Source organism: Lissotriton vulgaris, chromosome 4_2 (genome assembly GCF_964263255.1).
Source record: "Lissotriton vulgaris chromosome 4_2, aLisVul1.2, whole genome shotgun sequence".
In the NCBI taxonomy this organism is placed as follows: domain Eukaryota; kingdom Metazoa; phylum Chordata; class Amphibia; order Caudata; family Salamandridae; genus Lissotriton; species Lissotriton vulgaris.
The window spans coordinates 14,980,596-14,997,028 of record NC_141692.1 but is presented as its reverse complement, the minus strand read 5'-3'; the positions used below and the strand labels follow the sequence as shown (position 1 = coordinate 14,997,028).

The 16,433-nt window shown below is 49.8% G+C and overlaps 1 pseudogene across 1 annotated transcript; it reads right to left on the bottom strand.

Moving 5' to 3' along the window:
- Nucleotides 1-652: 652 nt before the first annotated feature.
- Nucleotides 653-14,900, bottom strand: LOC147718138 (E3 ubiquitin-protein ligase TRIM21 pseudogene; annotated as a pseudogene). Its single transcript, XR_015295556.1, has 2 exons — nt 14,480-14,900; nt 653-709 (listed from the first exon to the last, which is right to left on the bottom strand). The product of XR_015295556.1 is annotated as an E3 ubiquitin-protein ligase TRIM21 pseudogene (transcript).
- Nucleotides 14,901-16,433: the final 1,533 nt, after the last annotated feature.

Sequence of the window (16,433 nt, the reverse complement as noted above, 5' to 3'; positions counted from 1 at the left end):
AGAAACTTCAAACATTCCAAAACCTCAATCATGTCACATTCAAAGGGCATTCACCGCATTCATACCTGAGTCAAACATACCACACACTGCTGCTACAATGAAAAGAAAATACAAACTGGATCTGCATCAATTATACAATAATTTAGTACAATTGTTTAAAAATAGTACATTCCAATCGATTTTTAAATTTTACACCATTCATTAGGGAATAATACAGATAGGTAATGTACACAAGATGGTAAGGAGTCTGGGGGTAGTAATGACTCCTATATACTCAAGCAGACCAGTGAAAGATTGGCCTACGAGTTTCAAATCCCCTTTTATTCGTCGGGGATTCTCATCAGGGCCTCAAACACTGCAAGGGAGGAAAAAAAAACATGCATGTGAAGAGAAGTTCAATTCAAAATGACATATACTCTACTCAATAACATGGCACGTCAGGAGTCTTAAATCTTAGCAATGTACCTGTCATGGATTTACACTGGACTGTGGAAATAATTATGTGAAGAATCTTATGTTAAAGACCTTCCTAAGAACCAGATGTAAGGGGCCCTAGGGGAAAAGTGGCCCACTACTCTAGGTTTAGGAATACTCACAAAGCAAGAGATACCTTTTTTACACTGAGTTTTCTGGATACTTACCACCCAAAAGGCTATACGTTGGACCTATTGGGGTCGGAACGGAATAGGCTTCTCTGGGATGACAAGGCCTGAAAGTCAAGAATAAAAAAGTGTGACTCAACCGAAAAAATCTAAGCTATTAACATAGCAGGGGAGGACAGGGGTGGAAGTCTTACCGCTCTGTGGCTGGAGGTGAACACAGGCGGTTAAAGGTTTATGATGTACGATGAAACATACATGAACCTGCAAGGGGAAATGAAATGAGACAGACCTTTAAAGTGAGGCCAAATCGTAAATGACGTTGAATATGGTACGGGCTGGCTGGGTGAAAACAGCCTGTACCATGTGAACCTTTTATGATAAACAGTAGGCGAATGAAGTAAAATACCTCGTTTGGGATAAAGCCAACCGCCGAATATACAAGGTGAAATGACGTCGGCGTGGAACACGGGAGAGATCTCCATCACCGTCAGGAGGGGTAAAAACACTGCATGCCCAGTGGATCGGGGGTCGCAAGTCCTGCAAAGTATTTATGCAAAGAGAATGCAATACTTGGTATGGGAGCTCAGAGTTGTCTAAACATGAAAAATTAAAAGAAAGAAAGTCTTGCGTTTGCATCCCGTTTTGAAAGCGGTAGAACGTAGAAGACTTGTGCAGGATTAGTCTACGGTACGTTATGAAGAGGGGCAGCGTCAGCACATATCGACTTAATCGCGTATGCTGTAGAAAAAAGAGACAAGAAATGATGACACCAGTGGTCACAAATAGAGTTCGGGGGGCCTAGATTAGGGGCATGAAAGGAACACAAGGGGGTCGAAACCCAAAATAGCCGGGCGGCAGTTCTCACCAATAAGCTTAAATCCAACGATGTCTCCTTCGCACTGGGGTCGGTCGGCGTCTAACTTGACACTAGTCCCTCGCGCAGGCGCGTTACCCTGCCGAGTAAAGCTCTCCTTTATAACGCAGAGGATACACTGAAGCCTCATGGTGAGGGGCGGTTCTACGGGTGCGGACTGACTAGGTAGGTCCAGAAGAAGTAGGGGGAGGGGTCTAGTCATCGGCGCTGTGAAGAGGAGATTCCCAAAGAGAGGTGGAAAAAATAATAACAAACCGTAAAAAGGAATTCCACGTGTGATCATAAAGCCCAGGGACTGAGCTCCGTTGGCATATAAAGTCAATCGATTGGGTAAAGGCTGACTTAACATGGGAACAATGATAGTGGAAAACTGGAGGCAAAAAAGTGCATTTCACGTGCTTAGGGTTACTTTTTCCTAGAGGATAATGAAGTGTGGCGCTTACGCTTTACGTTTTAATTGGTCATAATTTTGATATTTCAGATAAATCATTTAAGCCTGACACAGCCGTGTCAAACTTGACAATCAACAGTGCTTCCCTTCTGGATAGTTTGAGGCTCTAGTCGCCCCCCGTGGGTCTTTTTCTATCCTGGAGATGACTGTCCATTTGAACTCGTTAAGCCCATGTCGCATCCTGGTCCAGTGATTTACCAGCGGAGCATTCTCAACGTTTCTTTTCAGCCTGGACTTATGTTGCGATATGCGTTGGCGCACTTCTTGCTCAGTTTTGCCAATGTACAAGCGGTCACATGGGCATTTGATGCCGTAGACTACAAATTTGGATTTGCAGTTGCTGAATACCTCGTGCTTCCAAGAGATGCCCTTATGCTGGAAAACAGAGCCCTGTATAGTGGTTTCACAACAGAGGCATGTACCACATTTGTGGTGACCAAGTATTGGGGCCAATCCCATCATTTGGCGAAGGGATGGTTGGATTTGGGTTGGCATTGAGGCTCTTACCAGATGGTGTGCGACACTGTTCTCTCTTTTAAACGCAAACAAAGGTGGATCTCTCAGACTTTTGTCTAGGTTCTTCACCAAGTGCCAATTGTGCCCAATGATGCGTTTCAACTGATTGGCGTTAGGGCAAAAGGTGGTTAAACAGACTTGGCGCTTTTGTTCTGATTTCTTTTTCCGCTCCAACAATGTTTCACGGGGGGTCCACCTGGCTCTTTTCATACAATCTTTGACCAGTTTTTTGCGGTACCCTCTGTCACAAAGTTTGGAAACGAGTTTTTCAGCATGGTGAGAGAAGTCATTCTCATACCTACAGTTTCTGCGCACGCGCAGAAACTGCCCGTAAGGCAGGTTTTCTCTTAAGCTTCTCGGGTGATTGCTCTGGAATAATAACGCCTTATTGCGATCTGTTGGTTTTACAAACAGAGTCGTTGCCAACTTTCCGGTTTTGGGGAACACCTCCACATCCAAAAAAAGCGATCTTGGTTTCAGAATGGGAAAGACTGAATTGTATGTCGGGTGTCTCTGAGTACGGCAGCCCGCCTGCTTCCGGCATGGAGGGGCCGTGCAGTCCAGTGCCTCCCTAATGCGTTTGGTCAGATTGTTACTGGCTGTTTCCACATCCTCCCCCCCCCGATCCCCCTCCCGATGTAAGTGCTGCATTGAATTATTACACCCTATAATCCCAGCAGGCTCAGGGAACATGGTAGAAAGTCAAGTTTAGTATGCCTGAACTCAGAATATTAAAACACTTATTTTAGTAAAGTTTATTTTAATATCCTGTGTTTGCAAATGCTACTTTTAGAAAGCTAGTATTTGCTTGCCTAACCACTTCAGCCCGCCTCTGCTAGGATGTGTATCTGACTGTCTGGGTTATGTGAGTGACAGGGCTGGGGGATGACAGGTGGTGACTGCAAGGATTACATCTTGGTGGGAGGTGGGATTACCCCTGTACTCTGAATAGGGCTGTACTCTGCCACCACAATGCTGGCTCCACCCCCTGGGGAGCGACTGATGACTCAGTCCGACAACTGGCCCAGGAAGGGAGAAGCACTGTCAACAAGGTACTCCTGGCTGCCCCTGTCCACACAATGCTGTCTCCACCTCCTGTGCAGCGTCTGATGTGCTTGCCCCTCACGCTGAAAGGAGAGACCAGAGTACACCCAACAAAGTGCTCAGAGACTGAAAGAAGTTATGCAGAGGCCCCCCCGGCCGGCAAGAACAAAGAAAATTCTGTATAAAAGTCGGAGCCCTGCTCCTTGTAAATTAGAATCCTGTTTCCCACAAAGAACCTCTGCCCAACTAGAAGGAGAAGAAGATGCTGGAAGGACTGGCCTGCTGCTTGCCTTGCTGAGGAAGGAGAGGAAAAGACTTGCTGAAAAGACTTTGCTGACTTGTGCTAGAAACTTTTTCCAAGGGCTTGTTTGAGCTTGCCCCCTGATCTGAACCCCAGGACTAGTGGGTTCTTGGAGCCTTCGCTCGCTCTCATCCAATCTGTGAGCTTTCTCCTGCTGGAGCTGAGACCTTGTGCCCCCTTTGCCCCCTCCTAGGGCTGTGACACCCAGGAGCCTGGCCGCCCGTGTCCTGTGAGAGCCCCGCTCGTGCAGAGTCCCTCCGTTCCCTGTGGACCGGGCCGCCTGCTCCCCTGTCGCCTGCCTGTTACTGGAGCGTGTTGTGTGCCTTCGCTCGCCCCTCCCGCTGTAATTTCCCTGTCGAGATTGATCTATGCCCTGGGCAGCCGCTGTACGTCTGCAGCGTACCCACCCACCCCTCTTTGCCCTCTGACCTGGAAAGAGGCCGTGCCGCCCCCTGAAGCGGCCCCAGTACAGACCGTACTGGAGGACCTGGGCCGTACCTGCCTCCCGAAAGCCGCCGCCACTGAGAGCCCGTAGGCTCCCCCCGACGAGCACTGAAGGAGTGCAAGTCGTTCCTGTTTTCCCAGAAGATACCGGACACCCGCCCAGACCTCTTCAACGGACTTGGGGTCAGCACCGTTCTGTTTTCCCCAAAGCCAACGTGGGAACCTTGCCTGAGCGCGTCGCATTGCCAGTAAGTGAGTGTGCGCTGCACGTTAGCAACAAGTGAATGTGCGACCCTTATTTCCAGTAACTGGGCATCCAGCATCTCCCAAAAGAAGTTGTACGCGCCGCATCTGAAAGTCCTGACTGTACGCCTCGTATCTCCTTGAAGTAAATGAACCGCTGTGTACGCTACTCATGCTAGATGCGTGAGACGCGGTAGGGTGTCGCCCACTTTCATCGAGAGAAGCGCACAGAAGCACTACGAAGCGGTCAGTAAGCCCCAAAAGGGCTTCAAGGAACTAAGAACAGTTCAGAAGGACTAAAAGAGCTATTCTAGAAGTAGAAAGAGACTAACTAAGATAAAACTGCCTAAATACAAACTGTGGCCTAAGAAAAACGTTATTTATGGTCTTGTGATAAATACTTGCCTGCAGAGATATATTTTTATAAAAAGGAACCGTATTTTTAAATAAGTACAGCCCGGTGTCCATTTGTGGGGGTGGTTGGTATATTTACTGTGTGTGTGACTGCAAATGCTTAACTAAGAAACGCCTGGAGAATAGCCTTGGCTGCTCACGCCACGCACCTAGAGGGTGAGCAAGGGTAATTCTAAGGGGTCATCCTTCGCCCTGACTTAGAGGAGAGGGTCCCTGCTTGTCACAAGTGCATACCTGCGCCAACCAGAAGCCCCCAATTCTAACAACATGGTGGACATGGTAGTGGTGGACATGTTGGTGGTGGATGTGGTGGTGATAGACATGGTGGTGGCGGTGGTAGTGGACAATGAGGTAGTGGTGGAGATGGTGGTGGACATTGTGGTTGTGGACGTGGTGGATGTTTTTGTGGTGGTGTAGGTGGTGGGGGATGTGGTAGGAGACATGGTGGCAGACATGGTGGTGGTGGACGTGGTGGTGGTGGAGATGGTGGTGGTGGACATGGTGGTTGACGTGGTGGATGTAGTGATGGTGAACATGGTGGTGGTGGACGTGGTAGACGTGGTGGAAGTGGTGATGGTGCAGATTCTGGTGGTGGTGGACGTGGTGGTTGTGGATGTGGTGGTGGACATGGTGGTGGTGAACGTGGTGGATGTGGTAATGATGGTGATGGACGTTGTGGTGGTGAATGTGGTGGTGGTGGACATGTTGAACTTAGTGGTCGTGGTGGTCATGGTGGTGGTGGTGGCGGTGGTAGTGGTGGAGGTAGTGGTTGTGGTGGTGAATGTCATGGTGGTGGACATGGTAGGCTTGGTGAGGTTGGACATGGTGGTGGTGGATGTGCTGGTGGTGGACATGATGGTGGTGGACATGGTGGGCATGGTGGTGTTGGACATGGTGATGGTGGATGTGCTGGTGGTGGACATTGTGGTGGTGGTTGATGTGGTGGTGGTAGACATGGTGTTGGACATGGTGGTGGATGTAGTGGTAGCAGTGGACATGGTGGTGGTGGGCATGGTGGTGGTGGAGATGGTGGTGGTGGATGTGGTTGTGGTGGACATGGTGGTGGACATGGTGTTGGACGAGGTGGGGGTGGACGTGCTGGTGGTAGATGTTGTGGTAGATATGGTAGTGGTGGTGTACATGGTGATGGTGGTAGTGATGGATGTGGTGGTGGTGGACATGGTGGTGGTAGACAATGAGGTGGTGGTGGACATGGTGGTGGAGGTGGACATGGCAGTTGTGGACATGGGGACGTGTTGGTGGTAGTGTCGGCGGTGGTGTGCATAGTGGTGGTAGACGTGGTGGTAGTGGAAGTGGTGGTAGTAGTGGTGGCTGTGGTGGCGGCTGTGGTGGACATGGTGGTGGTAGATGTGGTGGTGGTGGCCATGGATGTGGACTTGGTGGTGGTGTACATAGGGGGGTGGTGAACATGGTGGTGGTAGATATAGTGGTGGTGGTAGACTTGGTGGTAGTGGTGGACATGGTGGTAGTAGTAGATGTGGTGGTGAAAGTGGTGGTGGTGGACTTGGTGGTGGTAGACAATGAGGTGGTGGTGGAGATGGTGGTGGTGGTGGACATGGCAGTTGTGGACATGGGGACGTGTTGGTGGTAGTGTCGGCGGTGGTGTGCATAGTGGTGGTAGACGTGGTGGTAGTGGAAGTGGTGGTAGTAGTGGTGGCTGTGGTGGCGGCTGTGGTGGACATGGTGGTGGTAGATGTGGTGGTGGTGGCCATGGATGTGGACTTGGTGGTGGTGTACATAGGGGGGGTGGTGAACATGGTGGTGGTAGATATAGTGGTGGTGGTAGACTTGGTGGTAGTGGTGGACATGGTGGTAGTAGTAGATGTGGTGGTGAAAGTGGTGGTGGTGGACTTGGTGGTGGTAGACAATGAGGTGGTGGTGGAGATGGTGGTGGTGGTGGACATGGCAGTTGTGGACATGGGGACGTGTTGGTGGTAGTGTCGGCGGTGGTGTGCATAGTGGTGGTAGACGTGGTGGTAGTGGAAGTGGTGGTAGTAGTGGTGGCTGTGGTGGCGGCTGTGGTGGACATGGTGGTGGTAGATGTGGTGGTGGTGGCCATGGATGTGGACTTGGTGGTGGTGTACATAGGGGGGGTGGTGAACATGGTGGTGGTAGATATAGTGGTGGTGGTAGACTTGGTGGTAGTGGTGGACATGGTGGTAGTAGTAGATGTGGTGGTGAAAGTGGTGGTGGTGGACTTGGTGTTGGACATGGTGGTGGTTGTGGTGGATGTGGCGGTGGTGGATGTGGCGGTGGTGGATGTGGTGGTGGACATGTTGGTGGTTGTGTTGGTGGATGTGGTGTTAGACATGTTGATGGTGGATGTGGTGGTGGATGTAGCGGTGGACGTAGTGGTGGTAAACATGGTGGTAGTGGTGCTGATGGTGGGGGTGGATGTGGTGACGGATGCGGTGGTGGATCTGGTGGTGATGGATGTGGTGGTAGACATGGTGGTGGTAGACGTGGTGATGGAGATGGTAGTATACATGGTGGTGGTGGACTTGGTGGTGGATGTGGTGGTGGTGGATGTGATGGTTGACGTGGTGGTGGTAGTGGACATGGTGGTGGTGGCATGGTGGACATGGTGGGGGTGGACGTGGTGGTGGTGGACATGGTAGTGGTGGACACGGTGGTGGTGGTGGACGTGGTGATGGTGCTGATGTTGTTGGACGTAGTGGTGGTGGAGGATGTGGTGGACATAGTGGTGGTAGATGTGGTGGATGTGGTAGTGGTGGTGATGGATATTGTGGTGGTGAATGTGGTAGTGGTGGACATGGCAAATGTGGTGGTAGTGGTGGTCATGGTGGTGGTGGTGGAGGTAGTAGTGGTGGAGGTGGTGGTAGTGGTGGTGAATGTGATGTGGATGTGGTGGGCATGGTGGTGTTGGACATGGTGGTGGTGGATGTGCTGGTGGTGGACATGGTGGTGATGGTGGATGTGGTGTTGGTGGATATGGTGGTGGTAGACACGGTGATGGTGGACGTGGTGGTGGTGGTAGTGTTGGACATTGAGGTGCTGTTGGTAGTGGTGGTGGTGGACATGGTGGTGGTGATGGTGGTGGACGTGGTGGTGGTGGACATAGTGGCAGAAGTAGGGGTGCTGAACATGGTGGTGGTGGATCAGGTGGCCGTAGTGGTGCTGTATGTGGTGGTGGTGGACGTGGTGGTGGTGGACGTGTTGGTGATGGACATGGTGGTGGTGGATGTGGTGGTAGTGGAGGTGGTGGACATGGTGGTGGTGGACGTGGTGGTGGTAGATGTGTTGGTGGTGATGGTGCTGGATGTGGTTGTGGACGTGGTGGACGTGGTAGTGGTGAACATGGTGGTGGTTGTGGAGTTAGTGGTGGTGGACATGGTGAATGTGGTGGTGGTGGATGTGGTGGTGGTGGGCATGGTGGTGTTGGTTGTGATGGAGGTGTTGGTGGTGGTGATGAATGCAGTTGTGGTGGACATGGTGGATGTGGTGGATGTCTTGGTAGTAGACATGGTGGTGGTGATTGTGGACATGGTGTTGGTGGACATTGTGGTGGTTGACATGGTGGTGGTGGATGTGGTGGTGGTGGACATGGTGGTGGATGTAGTAGTGGACATGGCGGTGGACGTGGTGGTAATGGGCGTGGTGGTGGTGGACGTGGTGGTGCTTTTTGTGATGGTGGACATGGTAGTGTATGTGGTGGTAATGGACATGGTGGTGGTTGTGATGGAGGTGTTGGTGGTGGATGTCTTGGTGGTGGTGGTGGACATGGTGGATGTGGTGGTGGTAGATGTGGTGTTGATGGATGTCTTGGTGGTGGTGGTGGTGATTGTGGACGTGGTGTTGGTGGCCATGGTGGTGGCAGACATGGTGGTGGTGGACGTAGTGGTAGCAGTGGGTAGTGGTGGATGTCTTGGTGGTGACATGGTGGTGGTGATTGTGGACATGGTGTTGTTGGACATGGTGGTGGTAGACACGGTGGTGGTGGATGTGGTGGTGGTGGACATGGTGGTGGATATAGTAGTGGACATGCTTTCCGTAGTGGAAATGGACATGGTGGTGGTGGACGTGGTAGTGCTGGTTGTGGTGGTGTACGTGGTAGTGTACGTGGTGGTGGTGTTGATGGACGTGGTGACGTTGGTTGTGATGGAGGTGTTGGTGGTGGATGTCTTGGTGGTGGTGGTGGACATGGTGGTGGTGATTGTGGACATGGTGTTGGTGGACATGGTGGTGGCAGACATGGTGGTGGTGGACGTAGTGGTAGCAGTGGGTGGTGGTGGATGTCTTGGTGGTGGACATGGTGGTGGTGATTGTTGACTTGGTGTTGTTAGACATGGTGGTGGTAAACACGGTGGTGGTGGATGTGGTAGTGGTGGACATGGTTGTGGATGTAGTAGTGGACATGCTTTCCGGAATGGTAATCGACATGGTGGTGGTGGACGTGGTAGTGCTGGTTGTGGTGGTGGATGTGCTAGTGGTAGTGTATGTGGTGGAGATGGACGTGGTGTGTTGGTTGTGATGGAGGTGTTGGTGGTGGATGTCTTGGTGGTGGACATGGTTGATGTGGTGGTGGTGTATGTGGTGGTGGTGGGTGTCTTGGTGGTGGTGGTGGACATGGTGGTGGTGATTGTGGACGTGGTATTGGTGGACATGGTGGTGGTAGACATGGTGGTGGTGGTGGACATGGTGGTAGCAGTGGACATAGTGGTGGATGTGGTGGACATGGTGGTGGTGGACATGGTGGTGGTGGACTTGGTGGTGGACATGATGGTATTGGACATGGACATGGTAGTGGTGATAGATGTGGACGTAGTGCTGCTGTATGTTGTGGTGGATGTGGTGGTGGTGGACATGGTGGTGGTGGATGTAATAGTGGACCTGGTGGTGGACGTGATGGTAATGGACGTGGGGGTTGTGAACATGGTTGTGCTGGTTGTGGTGGTGGACTTGATGGTGTTGGACGTGATGGTGGTGTTGTAAATTGGCAGCAATTGGGTTAGCATTAGCAGCAGCCATCCTGTAATCAGAGGCTATCTTGGCCCTTTTGAAGAATTCCTTTTGTATTTCTGGCAGCCATTTTGTTTGCCATGTTCTACCACGTGCATGCAATGTGCTCTGTCCTACCTTGCTGTTGTCTGCTCTTGAAATCTGCCTAGAGATAGGTTATATTTAGATTCTTCTGCTCGCACATGCTCAGTTGAACTTGTAGCTGTCTTTGCAGCTGTTACTAGAATGTAACTGTCAGGATGTTTTTACTAGAATTACCAACTGTTAGCTCCACCCACTTGTTGACTGTAGGTTTTCTACATGACAATATATATCTAAAACCTTCTTCTTGTACTTTTACCGCCTTCTTTTGAGCCTCTGTGTTTGTATAAAACGACAAAGCTCCTTTCATTCAGAGTGCTACTTCATACATTACCGAAGGGTGCTGTGTGAATGTAGTTCCACCTCATGAGGTTTTATTAAACTTTGTCTTTTCTATTGCAGTTTCCGTGCCAACTTCTATTCTATTGGTCTGAGTACTTGTACACAAAAGGGCGAACCCCTTGCACTGGTACGCCTTGCTGAGGCTCACCACCACAGTGGTGATGGTCGTTCTGATGGTAGACATGGTAGTGGAGGACATGGAGGTGGTGGACGTGTTGGTGGTGCTGGTGGTGGGCGTGGTGGTGGAAGTGGTGGTGGTGGTGGTGGACATAGAGGATGTGGACATGGTGGTGGACATGGTGTTGGTGGACATGGTAGTGGTGATAGATGTGGTGGTGGAGGAAGTGCTGGCAGTGGATGTGGTGGTGGACGTAGTGGTGTCATACGTGGTGGTGGATGTGGTGGTGGACATAGTGGTGCTGTATGTGGTGGTGAACATGGTGGTGGTGAATGTGATGGACATGGTGGTGGACGTGGCGGTGATGGACATGGTGGTGGTGGACATGGTGGTGCTGGTTGTGGTGGTGGTCATGGTGATGGTAGTGGATGTGGTGGTGGTGGTGATGGACGTGGTGGGAGTGTACGTGATGGTGTTGGACGTGATGGTGGTGTTGTAAATTGGCAGCAATTGGGTTAGCATTAGCAGAAGCCATCCTGTAATCAGAGGCTATCTTGGCCCTTTTATGGAATCCCTTTTGTATTTCTGGCAGCCATTTTGTTTGCCATGTTCTACCACATGCATGCAATGTGCTCTGTCCTACCTTGCAGTTGTCTGCTCTTGAAATCTGCCTAGAGATAGGTTATATTTAGCTTCTTCTGCTCGCACATGCTCAGTTGAACTTGCAGCTGTCTTTGCAGCTGTTACTAGAATGTGACTGTCAGGATGTGTTTACTAGAATTACCAACTGTTAGCTCCACCCACTTGTTGACTGTAGGTTTTCTACATGACAATGTATATACCTAAAACCTTCTTCTTGTACTTTTACCGCCTTCTTTTGAGCCTCTGTGTTTGTATAAAAGGACAAAGCTCCTTTCATTCAGAGTGCTACTTCATACATTACCGAAGGGTGCTGTGTGAATGTAGTTCCACCTCATGAGGTTTTAATAAACGTTGTATTTTCTATTGCAGTTTCCGTGCCAACTTCTATTCTATTGGTCTGAGTACTTGTGCACAGAAGGGCAAATCCCTTGCACTGGTAGGCCTTGCTGAGGCTCACCACCACAGTGGTGATGGTCGTTCTGATGGTACAATAGCACAATAAGGCACTGGGGTGATCCAGTAGCCTGGAGGGTAAGAGAGGGATTACCGGAGTATGTCCTCCCAAAGAGATCTAGCACGCAAAAAATACTCCAGTGGACCACGTGGTCAGTTGAGTAATTATAAAAAACTGTACCTGTGATCTGAAGAGAAAGGGTAGGGGCGATAAGACTAGAGGTACTATAAGGTTGTGACTAGCTCAACCACATATGTGGGGGGAAAAAACTATTTTATTTATATTACCCTCACACACCCTAGTGGTGTCATGCTTCATCATCGGGTCACCCCGACCCCTACAAGTCGGGGTGGGCTCGACCACAGTGTTGGGAAGCTCTTCTGATATTTTCAATGAGGGGGCTTTATGTAAGATAAAATCACACAGATAGATCCCCTGTATCCCTTTATTTTGGGGTCTATCCGAGAAGTTAAAAATACTGTATAACAATTATTTATACAATTGGGTCATTTCAGGATATTATGGTCTTAAGACCCTAGTGCCAACATGTTTCAGTCCAGCGTGGCCATAAAGGTCCAGGACTTTCTTCAGGGCCTGGCAACCCCCTATGTAAGGAAGGAGAGGATGGGTTTCCCTTTCCTAACAATGTAATGAGGGCAGAGTAGCTGCTCTTCAATGTATGTAGTGTGCTGTTTGTGTCAACTGCCAGGCTGCGTCCAATTAGGGAAGTTGGCTTGCTGCACACAGGAGCGAGAAACATGTGGGTGGTCTTCAATTGAAGGTCTCACCCTGCTTTTACCGATCGGTTCCGGTCCTCGGCTTGGATTTAAAACAGATGATGGTAGACATGGTAGTGGTGGACATGGAGGTGGTGGACGTGTTGGTGGTGCTGGTGGTGGGCGTGGTGGTGGAAGTGGTGGTGGTGGTGGTGGACATAGCGGATGTGGACATGGTGGTGGACATGGTGTTGGTGGGCATGGTAGTGGTGATAGATGTGGTGGTGGAGGAAGTGCTGGCAGTGGATGTGGTGGTGGACGTAGTGGTGTCATATGTGGTGGTGGATGTGGTGGTGGACGTAGTGGTGCTGTATGTGGTGGTGGACATGGTGGTGGTGAATGTGATGGACATTGTGGTGGACATGGCGGTGATGGACATGGTGGTGGTGGACATGGTGGTGCTGGTTGTGGTGGTGGTCGTGGTGATGGTAGTGGATGTGGTGGTGGTGGTGGTGGTGATGAACGTGGTGGTGGTGGATTTGATGGTGGTGGACGTGATAGTGGTGGACATGATGGTGGTGGATGTGATGGTGGTGGATGTGATGGTGGTGGTCGCGGTAATGGTGGACGTGGTAGTGGTGGACATGGTGGTGGTGGACGTGTCATATGGGGCACATTCCACTGCGATGAAACGCATAGGCAATTGGCTAAAAGAGAATAAAGAACACAACAAGGAACAATAATTCAAGCATCTTTCATTTCTTAAAAATAACTACTAACTATAAATTGATTGTTTTGTCGTGTGCCTTGCATTTGTTAAAATTGTTGGTTCAAACTTGGATTGATTAATTTGGGGGAAGCAGGGTGCTTTCTGCTCCTCTCAAGAACCCTGTACTAATTTGACGAGATGTTACAAAGTGGTGTATTCCATGTACAACGCCTGAAACTCAAGCACCGACAACAGTAAAACTCTCTTAAGTGCTTCCCTTGGTTGTCCTTGCCTCCCTGCTGTGAGTTTCTCCCTGTCATCCTTGCCTCCTTGCAGTGGTTCCCTATATCATCCTTGCCTCCCTGGGGTGTGTTTCCCTCTGCCACCCCTGATTCTCTATGACAGAGACGGATTAGGGCAAGTTAAGTGGGTGATGAATTACAGTTGTGGCATATAAGGGTGAGGGTGACAGCAGTGGGTGTTGAATGAGGAGTGTTATAGGTAAATATGTGGGTGATGGCATAGGAGGTGCAGTGTCAATCAGGGTTGACGGAGGACGAGGTTGGAATAGTAGCAGATGTGTGATGATGTGAGGCTGAGGAGCCTGGTAGAGGAGAATTATGATAGGAGGGCGATGCTTAGTTGAGTCTGATGTCAGAGGAGACTGATGATTGGAGTGTTATTGGTGGGTAGGTGATGGAATATTCAGAGAGGCTGAGAAGGTTGATGGCAGAAAAGGGGAATAAGGGGTTGGAGTGATCAAGGAACATCTCTATGGAGAGCTTGATGCCATGCGGGGTAGTAAGGTACAATAGGTAATGGTAATAGAGGGTGAGGTGCTAGGGTTCGAAGATATATGATAAACCATGGAATGTCAGTAAACTGAAAAGAATCACATTTGCTGGAAAAAGCAAATGTTTGTGCCACAACATTTCTATTTTAAAGCCATATTAAAAAATGCAATGTGGTGCTACAAAATCCACCAAAGGCTGGGGGCCTGTTCGATGCACATTCAGTTCAGCCTGCCCCACATGAAATGCTAAATGCGTTCAGCAGCTATTATTCCAACAAAATGTTACCAGAAGCACCTCACTTATATCCTGACTGCTGAATGTTAGCGCTCTAGTTGTTCAATAAAGCTATGTGTTGAAGCTGCAGTATATCATCATAGAGTCAAGAGATAGACTGCTGCTGGACCTAGAAATACACACCAGGGAAGACCTTGTGAGTCTGACACAGGTTTCTTGAGTAAAAGTCTGACTTTACTAATGGATGCAATCCTGACCTTATTGTGTCAACATTAGAATAAGGGGGCACTTATTAGGATGTTTGAGCTGAATTGTGCAATGTACAATACTGGACCGAAAAACAGCAGTACATTTAAAATGTGTGTGAATGTGTAACAATGCTAATTATTTATTAAATAAAAGCAAATGTGCAAACAATAATACAACGTCATGTTATTTGTATTTGTAAAGACACTATACCCCGCAAGGGTTTCTTGACACTAACTCAAGTCCCTCTTACCTTGTACTCCTGCTCTGCTTTCTTTACAAGGGTCACACTGTGCTCTCTGTGTGCCCCGGACCCGATAAAGAACACACACAGCAGTTCCCCATCGGTTTCACAGAAGAGCTGCAGCCTCGCCCCGTGCTCCTCACACAGACTTCCTGACACTTTTTGCAGTTTCTTCACCGCATCCACCATGTTTGCTAATCTCTTATTCGGTTTCATTTCCTTTTCTAGGTCAAAGCGCTCCTTGCATTCTGGGCAGGCTTTCTCCAGGTCCTCTTTACTCTTAAATGTGCTAAAGCAGGCAAGGCAGAAGTTGTGTCCGCAGTCCAGGGTCACGGGGTCAGTGTACAGGTCCCTGCAGATGGAGCAGGTGGCTTCTTCTAACAGCACGGTCCTGGCGTCTGCAGCCACCATGACTGCAACAAGCTGTGCCAAGCTCCGTTCTCCAAATAGAGCAGAGCGGTGTGAGTTGTGCATGCCTGGAATGTAGTAGAACCGGAAAAACTACTACCAGCACCTGTAGGCACAGAGAGAAAAAAGCAGATGGATTGCTTTGGGCCCAGCCCCTCTGACTGTAAGCAAATAGGTTTGGCCCTGTGTGTTGTGCAGTGTCCAGGGCCCAGCTCGTCTGGCTGGACAGGGAGGGTTAGCCCTGTGTGTGGTGCAGTGTTCCAGGGCTCCGCCTCTGTGTGGGGTTTGTGGTGTTGCCCCTGTGTGTGGTGCAGTGTTCCAGGACTCAGCCTTTGTCTGGGGTTTGTGGTGTTGGCCCTCTATGTGGTGGAGTGTTCCAGGGCCCAGCCTCTGGCTGAGGTTTGTGGTGTTTGCCATGTATGTGGTGCAGTGTTTGAGGGCCAAGCCCTGGATGGTACTTGTGGTGTTAGCCCTGTGTGGGGTGCATTGTTCCAGGGCTCAGCCTCTGGCTGGGGTTTGTGGTGTTGGCCCTGTGTGTGGTACTGTGTTCCAGTGCCCAGCCTACGGCTGGGGTTTGTGGTGTTGGACCTCTGTTTGCTGCAGACTTCCAGGCCCCAGCCACGGGCTTGGGTAAGTGGTGTGTGTCCCGGTGTGACCAATTAAGGTTGTGCAGCTCTCCTAAAGCAGCACTCTTACAGTGTCTTCCTGTTTAGCTGGTTGATGTTCTCTGTTGTGAGTCCAGCACATTCATAACAAGACTACCTGGCACTCAGACTGCAGCTCTAGGAATCATGACAGACATTTTCTGGAGTTTAGTTTATAAGGTGGATTAGGCCTGTGCCCTGGGACAGTTTCTTGAGATAGGAGAGCACTCTACTCTAAACATTCTGGTGATGGGTAGACACTATGTCCTAGCAGGCACATAAAAATAACAGTTTCTGTGATGGACTGATTCTGTTCATAAGACCGTAGCCTAGCAGGTGTGTAATGGGTACAGTTTCTCGAGGCAGGTGAACATAGTGCCCTATCAGCCGTGTAAAGGGGCAGTTTCTGTGGATAGGTGTTGGACCTGGCATTCTTGACATGGTTTCTACTGTCTTTTTTGCCTCTACCTCCTGTAATTTATTTGTGTCCTGGATTCCATTTTTGCTGGTTCAAATAATTGGTGCACTTTACCAGTGCTGATCAGTGCCAAAGTGCAAGTGATCCCTATGTAAATAGTGCATGTGAATTGGTGTTTCCATGACTGGCTTGTTTTGATGTGCTACTTTGCCCCTACAGTACAGTACACTGTGTGTAACCAGGGCCTGTAAGTCAAATGTTGCTAGTGGACTTGCAGCACTAATTGTACCACCCACACAAGCCGCCTTTTAAAAGGGTCTTGGAGCTGCCACTGCAGTGTCTGGGGGAAAACTGGGAAATGCTTGGGTCCTGTCACTGACCGGCCTGGACCACTATTATGCAATAAACAAAAAAATGGCCGGGCAGTTTGAGTCTATGTAGTAGTGCGCAGCCTAGTATAATAAATTGCTAGGTTGGACAACCATTTGTATTG